Genomic DNA, 9,540 nt, shown 5'->3' on the forward strand with positions numbered 1-9,540 from the left:
TAAACAGAAAAATTCGCCCTAAAAATACATTCACTTCATCATTGATGTAATTATGTTGCGGCACTGCGGTTGTCATCAGTTTCGTAAATGCCGTAGAATATGCAAGGGGTGCAAACATGTAACGCGTCCCTGTTAGAATAGAGTCAAAACGCACAAAATTATCGCGTTACATCAAAACGCCACGTCGCGCCCAACAAGAAAGCTCATTATTCTATATGGTTTATAATGTGAATATATATAAGTATATATATGTGTCCCAACGCCCAGGTTTGTGAGTGCTGGCGCTGGCTAACACTCCCAGGGTTAGTTCTAGTTATAAAACATAAATACTCCAGAAAGTGGATGGGAAAACGGCTCCGCGATAGCTCAATGGTAAGAGCATCGCACGCGCAATGCGAAGACGTGGGATCGTTCCCCACCTGCGGAGCGTTCTTTTTCATCAATTTTTATTTATTTATCATTTCTTTTCTCAATAAGTAAGTACAAGTAATTTCCCCTATGTTGTCATTGGTGTCATTGTTTGTTGGCTTGTGATATGATAGATATACATCTATACAGAGATAGCCTGCCGGCTACGCCATTGTAATCAATGAAGGAGACACAGAGACAGCACCCGTTCGTGGGCCAGTTGTTCTATTATTTGCCCACCTCCGCTTCCTCTACTTGGCTCCTCGCGCAAGCAGCCGAGCCCCGGCGCCGTTCTTCCACATCACAATATATACTATATATATTGTAGGTATAGTAGATACATAGACCAATTAGCATTCTTGTTGAGCACAAAGTGGCATGTTCACAAGTAAGATTTGCGGAATATTTCAACTATTTTGTTCTTGCGTCCCTTTCTTTCATTGCGAGGCTTTTAATGAAAATACTTTTTGGCCTCTTCAAGCCACTTCGCACCTGTAATCTCTCTTTCGTCCTCTGGGACCTCTTCAATAAAAACGAACGCGCGTCCGAGGATGGGATTCGCACCAAGGTACCCCTGCGCAACTTTCGGATGTGCTGTCGTTCTTGTCCCGGGCAGTTGCGCACCACCGTCACGCCGCCGTGGTTGTGCCTTCGCCTTGACGTTGCCATCACACATATGGGCATGTGTGACACACATTTACGCGCATTACATGAACTGTTGGTGTTATCTTGTAACACTTTGCCAAGTGTTATTATTACTTAAAGATATCCTGGCCCAGCAAAGGACAAACGGCTCTTGTGTACCGCAAGTGTGGCCATGGAATCCGTATTGGCTCCAAACGTCACGTAACCCAAAGCGAGACTAGCAAGCCCTGCTGATGCTTCGTAGAACATTCACACATTTCTCACACAGCATGGAATTTCACACAGCATGGATCTTCGTTTCTTCGGTTTTTTACAGCGCAGCTGTTAAGGGCTCAGACTTCGATGGTCGTGAAAGCGCGCGAGGGACGCGCGCTGTACTGTGCGCGGCGACGGGCGGTCGCACGCACTGTATCTTGAAAGCTATCTGCAACACAGCTCCTACCTTTGTATGCGCTGTGCTTTTGCCGATCAGTTTCCGTAGAAGCGATAGACCGCATGAACCTTTGCTCGCTGCTGCTAGTGCGCTTGCTCACGCCAGCGTTTTGACAGCGGTTGTGTGCGGTCACACAACACAAACAACGCGCAGAACTGCTGTCGACGGTGGCGGCGTTTTTCCCGCGTTTGTACCGAACGCGTGCGGCGTTGGTGACGTGTTTATGAAGAACGTGCCAACCTTTGCCGTACACCCTATGGCGGTGTACCGTAGCGACCATAAGGCCATGGTCCCTGTGGTCACTAAATAAATGAAAACCACCGGATCATATATACTTCTTATTCTTTAATAGTTCAAAATAACCAATTACGCCATCACATCGTAATAGTCATAATTGGAAATACATAATTCCCACCATAGTACAGCTTCGCTGCTCTTGTATCTCCACCCTAGTAGAAAGGCTGACAGTTTGTTCGTTTTTTTTTTGTTTTTTTAATACTGTTAAAACTCCAATTTGCTTCGCATTTCTGCTCTTAAGTTTTTCTACAACTCAGATCCAAACAATTTTTAGTATAAGCAGAAAACAGCGGATACTTCTTAGTGCTCCAACAATTCTGTAGCCTGGTAGATATCCAACTTGGCTACGATGGCTTCATGCAGTTCTACGGTGGCGCATTATACAGGCTTCCGGATGTTAAGGTTAAGTGAAACTGATTCACGACTGGTAAGTGCCGTTCCTACCGTTAAATACACTTAATATGGCTGAGAAGGCGTTTGTGCTCTACTTCTTGCTCTTTTGTGTCCGTGTTTCTTGCGCACGTTTTTATTTATCATGAATCCTTGTAAATCACCCAGTTTTTTGTCGCTCTAGAGATAGCATGGCCTTTCGAATTGTTCGTCTCGTTGCCGATTGCTTGTGGTCAATATGCATATATATGTTATCATTTCCTGGTGTCTCGGTTACATTTATTGAAGGGCGAAAAAGACAGCCAATAAATCACGATTCGTAGTATCGACTTGCAATATGATGTACTTCCGATTAGGGAAAGAACTTGTAAGCCGATACACAAAATCGGACACGTGATATTTGCGGAAGCAGTCCGGCTGGAGGAGATAACTTTCCGCTTTGTAAACTGCAACGGATCAGCCACGGACGAGACTTGGTTGTGAGCACGTCCGGAAATGCCAGTCGAAGTGGCCTGAATTCGAAGAAATATGAGAGGCCGACACGTACTGAGAGGGTCTGGCTGCGAAGGCAATTACTTTAGGATTTTGCTGAGCTAATAAATCTTAGCTAATAAGTAACTTATCCTCCAGGAAAATATCAGATGAATAATTATATGCCGGAATAAAAGACTCTTCAGCTCCCGCGGTTTGGCTAAAGCCGACAATGTTACCAATTGCATGCTTGTTAACTACAAGTACTTTATCACGAATAGCTTCCGAGCTTCTGGCACAGAACACGTGGTAATTGCTTACGCAGTACTGCCTGACATTCAGTATATTTCTCTATAAAACTCTGTCAAAACAATTGACAAAGAAGTACTGCTTTCAAGTACTTCTGATTGAAAGGTCGTCGAACGGAACGCCGTTTTTTTGCACACTAAATGCAATTTCTTGCTGATAGTTCACCGCATTTTGCAACGACTGTTGATTGCAATGGTTGTATAGATGTATAAATGTTTTCCACGGTATAGTTAAGCCCTCTTGCAATGTTCCTTTCAGACAATTTCTTGGCTTCAAGCAGTTTCAATCGTATATATATAAATAGTGCAACGTGTAACAGATGCAGATAAAAGCATTGTCGAATATGTTCATCATAATCTAGGCTCAGGGATCAGTGTTTTTGAAAGCAATGTGATACATTATCGGCATGCGGAATAGGATCAATACTAAATGTAGCGAAGGAACGCTGTGGTGAGCAATGAATGTTATGCAACAATTCTCACTGTGCATTCAGTTCTCGCTAGTGTAAGAGAAGTTCGAACAACCCTCTACAGTCATTATGTAATACGTTCTCTAGAACAAAAAAAAAAACAACCTGTTTAATTTCCCTGAACGTGAAATCTATGCAGAAATATGGTATTCTTGGTAAGACTATGAGGGTTGACGCTATGGTCCGCGGTGGAAGCAGGTCCGCAGTTATGTCAGTTATGTACAAAAAACAAAACAAAAAAAAACTAAACAAAACAAGAACACTAATAAAACAAAAGTATCAGGTGGGTTTCAGCAAATTAAGCCTAACTAAGGCAAATAATTAAACAAGCAAGAACAGCTTACCATAGTTAGTAGATATAAATAAAACCTATGGAGCTCGTTTTTTTCCAATAGCAGTGTTACAGCAAACTAGTCATGAGCTCACTAGGACTAGCAGACGCTCCCAGGAGCTATGCATCTTGCAGATCACACCACCCACGACGAAAAACAAGGATGCAATGTGCACCGGAGATTAATAAAGTGACACAAGGTTCGATAAGTGTGAGCTGCTCATCTAGTCTCTAACAGATACGCCCTGAGAATTCAAATGAGAAAATTGAGATTAGTTTGACGACCATTTCCCAAGTCTCAAAGGTTAAAGGACAGAGGCGATATTGCGGGAGTCGGACGCTCTCCCCCGGCCAATCTTAATTTAAATTTTACTTTCCTCTCCGAAACACAGATTTATTCTGCACTCCGGTCTCCTGTCGAATACGGACTGCGCTCGAAGAAAGTTTCCTTATCTCAGCAGTTCACCCTGCCACATCTGAATGAAGCCCTTCATGCAAAATCTGCTGCGCCAGCGCTATAAATGCTTTTATCACGTACCGAAGCCTGGCAAAAGAGCATAAATGCGACCACTACCGCCTCACCTTTGCAGTTAAGACACGTTTAACACATCGCCTCGTTCGCGTCCACCGAAGGGGCCACGCGCAAAAACAAAACCTTCGCTGCCTTCTGGCAATGAGCTCTCACTGAGATGCTGTCCGCCAGTTCTGGTGATGATGCCAGGCTTCTGAACAGGCTTGTCAGATTATCGGCGAGATCAACGGACCACCGATTCCCACTGAATGGATTATGGTTCTGGGCATGCCAGCTGGATGTAAATGTGATACCAAAGGACTGCTATGAGATAACCGAAGTCGCCGTATTGAAGAATTATATTGCCGTTATGGCTGAATGCAGTTTTGATGACGATGAAGCAACAATTGAAGCGTGAGGCTGGGATCAGGTATTAACTCCGTGGAAGAGAAAAAGTCTACAGTGCTGATGACAGTCATACAGAAGGCTTGTTGGTAACTTGGTGATCATAGCAAAACATCGACCCTATAAAAATTCAGTGTGCAGGATGTATTTCTCATTCAATAACAAGGCTTCTTGCATTCGGTTTTCAAGAACACGGAGGAAAATTTTGTTTTATAACTATTCACAAATCACTGAAAACTTGTAGCCGCCGTGTTTGGAGCCTTCCAGCCAATAATTATTTCCCCGCAATGGTCATAAGGGGTGGTGGTGTTCTCAATACCTTCAACTAAGCGAAAGTTATAATTTCCTGCCTCGCAGTCGCACTCAAGACGATGCAGAAGGACCACACAATCATCGTTACCGTCTCAATCTGATTCTAATAAAAGATATGATTTAATCAATCATTTAGAAGTCAGCCGGTTAATGAGGGCCTTTGGCATAGTTTAGCACTTCGCGTGGCATGCACGCATCGCTTTCTGCACACTATAAGATGCGCGGTGCCTCTAGACTAGCTTGTGCCAGTTTTCAGAGGTGATCATATAATCTATAACGGCAGTTAGGTTTATATTTCATAAATTCGCAAGACTGGACTCTCCCTCTAAAATTATAACAGAATATTCCATACCCACTCTTGAATCACGCCGACTGCAGCTAAGGCGTGAATTCCTTTCCCTCTTTCTCAACAACAGGCTTGAAATGAAACCATCGACTTACATAGCACCTGCAATAACACGGCACACAAGACAACATCATCCGGACTCACCAACACCCTATTAGGCTCGAACTGATACGTTTAAATTTTCTTCTTTTTCCAGAACAATATCAGACTGGAACGACAGTTTACAGACACAGTGTGACTAAACATTGTATAATTTCGTACTTGCTTGTTCCTAATTTGTCCTCTTTTTTGTATGTATTCTGTTGCCCCTCTGCTTGGACCTAAAGGGTATGTACTAAAATAAAAATAAACAAATAATAAAATAAATTTACCCTTTTAAGTTCTGCAACGACCGACCTTAACTGCTACACTATTTTAATCACCGTTCTGAGCCCACTGTTCCGTTTGGTCTTTAAATGACTTAGCAGCTTAGCTAAGCCTGTCATATTTTTGTATGTGGTATAGGCCAAAACTCTAGTGTTTATTGTTTGGCGAGTTTATGTTTTTGCTGTTCCTGAGGATTAAATGAGAATATCTCGTTTTCAAACATTACGTCTACCTTTTATGACTTATACACCCTTCACAAGCGCAGGACAGCACTCGGCTAGCGGGATTCTGTAATAATCTCTGAACAGGCCTCCAGAAAGATAAATTTGAAAGCATATAATTCACTTTGATACGTACAAAAATCTCAATGTGAAGTCTCACCGCAGAGATTACTTTTATCTGTCTTCCTATCTCATTTTTTGCGCTCCTTCTGTTGTAGATACCGCGTACGAACAAGCAAAACAGCAACGCGTCTTGAAAAATTTAGTGCTTTGGAGAATCATGCCACGTATTTGTAGGCCGAAATGTCGTTAGAAATAATTCCTCTTGTGGCCACCACATCGTCCAAGTGAACCTGACTTTCGCTTGCTGCTTCATGCCGCTGCGCCCATCTTGTCGGCCGAGCTGAATGCGCAAACTCTGAATACTGTGAAGGCGTTTGTTACTTTGCATTATGCGTTTTGTGACTCTCCTCACTACGTATAACAGCGGAAGACGGTGGCAGGCATTGGAAGGCAATCATTGTGAGCAAGTACTATTTCAACCATAATGTGGGACCACGCACCAGCAAAGAAAGCTACAAGTGTTGTTATGAGCTATTTGAAACTCGAAGCTTTAATATAGCCACGATGCTACGTGGTTATTGTATATACGCCCCCTTCATCCTGTCTTCGTCACCATTCTTCATTGCTTTTTTGTCCCCTTTCTTTTTTTCCCCTGTGCAGAGTAGCAGGCCAAAGAATACTAGCTCAGGCCTCCCTCTTTGATATTCCTCCGACAAATGCTCTCTCTTTTACTTCTGCCGCTACAATTCACCGTCGTGTTGCATATTTTTACCCCGAGAGTGTCAGTATAAAAATTTATCTGCACTTAACATCATCTCCCTCGTTTCCGGTTTCTCTTTACATTGTGGGGCTTAATGTCCCGAAACTGAAGCAGTGGGTTATGAGACACGTCGTAGTGAGCGTTCCAGGTTAATTTTGACAACTTGGCGTTATTTAACGCGCACACAAAGTACTGTGCGTAAGCGTGTTTTTTGTTGTTTTTGTTTTTTCAATGCCTTCCCATCGGAGTGTGACCGCCGAGGCCTGGATCGTATCGGCGACCTCGTGCTCAGCAGCGTAACGCCATAGCTACTGAGCTACCGCAACGGGTCCTCCATTTCGTTGACGTTGATGAGAAAAAAGCGTTGAGGCTTCACTCTCGGAAACTACTCGCCTGTCACCACAGTCCCGCCCTGCACAATGACCTTATTCTTCCTCCATCCTACATTTCCCCTGGTTTCGATCATGGACAAAAGGTGGGAATAATGGCGTCCATAACGCAAACGTGTTATCATTCATTTATAACCCGGACCTCACAGGACTGGAACCACCTTCCGGGATCTGTCACGCCCACTGTTCACTATTCCCAGTCTCATAATGATTTAAACACAAGTTTATTACTTTGTAACTAACCGAGTATGTAATTATGTTGTTTTCGATCAATATCTTAAACTTTTGTTGTTTCCGCTTGTTTCTCATCTTTTCAGCTAACATTGTATTGACATAATAAGGCCTGTATCGTGTTTTATCGTATGTTCCACTCCCCTCTGTAATGCCTCTGGCCCTGAGGGTAATACAAATAAATAAATAAATAAATAAATAAATAAATAAATAAATATCAACATGAGCTGCGAAGAATAGCTTAAGGGTTCGCGAAGTTGTGGATATTTGTTTCGGGAATTCCTTCAGGATAAGTATTCTTTCACCATTGCTTCCCCTCACCATGCATGCAAGAGTGAAGAGTTTTGAATAGGGCTTTGCGTTTGCGAATAGTGTCTTGCGCTTGCAACGCCACTACGGTGCCAAAGAGAAACTATTACAAATAACAAGATAAACTATACCATTTTATAAGGAGAGTAATTTTGACTTTCGAGTTTTTGCGTTTAATAACATTTTAGAGGTTATTCTAATAACAGCAAGCCATTTGTTGCGCTTAATTTTGAGTAACCAACTTTACGTGCCTTCACGAGCCAAGCTAATTCATGTTAGGCCTAGGAAATTGACAATCGAATTTGGAATCAGCGGCGTGTAATGAATCAATCTTCATTACCGACGTTAGTTGAGAGAAAGCGATAACCGCAGTCACTTGTCCTAGCTTACGAACTTCACGCGCTACCACGAATCGAGCCTAGTTTGGTGCTCGGTGAGAGCCGTCGCTTCGATGGGCACCACCATGTTTGTTGACGCAAAGCTTTTGGGGCCGCTATTGAGGCTCCCGCTTAATCGGTCAAATAGCGTGCCCGACGCAAAAACCAAACTCAGTTCGCGTCTCGCGCATGCGCAGTGGCGTCGACGCTATTTCTTTGGGGCCCCAAAACGTTTGGGGCCCCTATTTTAAAAGTCAAAATATATATCAATTAATTTAGTAAATTTTTGTTTATAATTTGAATATTTGTTTCGATTTCACATGCTATAGTAATGTCCGCCTCTTCGGGTAATCCAGCTCAAGGACAAGAATTAGGCAACCTGCCACAGGCGATTTTCTAAAAATTCCGGGAAGCTTAAAAATAATCACCTCGTATAGGGTGACCTGGTTAATGTTAGCCAAGGTGTTCAACGAAAAGAAGTAAATAAAATAAGAAATGGTGCAAGGTGTGATTTTTACGCCTACGGTTTGCGGTAGTGATGCCTCTGACGAGTGTACACCGTAAGTGTGACAATGGTATCTTTAACCGGGTGTTTTCTTTTTAAGCCTTAATTGCCTCGTTGCAATGGCTCATACCCGAAAAAAAGCGGCTTCTAGTCCAGTGATGCAAAAAAAATATGGTTGATCCCTCTTATATAGGAATCGGTATAGAACACGAAAGTGAAACGTGTCTTCACAGAAGTAGTGTAATGTTTATTGCACATTGATATATAATGTCTATTGGTGTTTTGTGGCTAAAGCGCCCTTAGGCGTTGATGCACCCACGCTGACGCCTGGTGGCACGTCTCCTCCATCACGACTACCAACGTCGATGAACATGAGCAACCGTCGTGCATATGGAAGCTGCACTACGCTGCACACGCTAGCACAACGCGAAAGACGAAGCACGTAACTGACACACTAATACAACGCGCAAGACAAAGCACGTAACTGAATCGTCACCGAGTCAAATCAGCGCGTACAGCGCGTCGTAATTGCAGCCTCCGCGATCAACTTCAGAAACATTTTCAGAGCTAATTGCGGAGGCCACGCTCCGCTGTGCTGAGTACGGTGAACGCCACCTAGTAGTGCTTCTGCGAGAACGCGTTGGTAGTGCTTCTTGATGCCAGCGTCCCTTCGAATGCTGGCATCGAGGCGTCGTAGTGCTGAGACCACCGAAGCGTTCACTGTCGGTGCGCGTTAGTGTCATAATGCAGTACTTCTCTTTTCTGCTCGTAGGCGGCGGCACCGCCCCGAGCAAGAGCGCGGGTACACGGAGGAGTGTTAGATATATAAGGCGCGTCTGTGTAGCTCTCTGCGAATGCGTTTGTGGCGCAATGATTAAGTCGCCAGCTAAATACTTGGGCGTACCACTCGAACATTACCGTCGTAATGAGGACTACTGGCTTGAAGAAGCTAAGCGAATCAAGGAAAAAACAACTAATTGGAAAGGCACTCA

The 9,540-nt window shown here is 43.6% G+C and overlaps 1 non-coding gene across 1 annotated transcript; it reads left to right on the forward strand.

Annotated features, from left to right (window-relative positions):
- Positions 1–355: 355 nt before the first annotated feature.
- Trnaa-cgc (transfer RNA alanine (anticodon CGC)) lies at positions 356–427 on the forward strand. The gene has a single exon. It is a non-coding gene; the product is annotated as a tRNA-Ala (tRNA).
- Positions 428–9,540: the final 9,113 nt, after the last annotated feature.

The sequence above is a fragment of the Dermacentor silvarum genome, chromosome 4 (assembly GCF_013339745.2).
Source record: "Dermacentor silvarum isolate Dsil-2018 chromosome 4, BIME_Dsil_1.4, whole genome shotgun sequence".
Lineage (NCBI taxonomy): Eukaryota > Metazoa > Arthropoda > Arachnida > Ixodida > Ixodidae > Dermacentor > Dermacentor silvarum.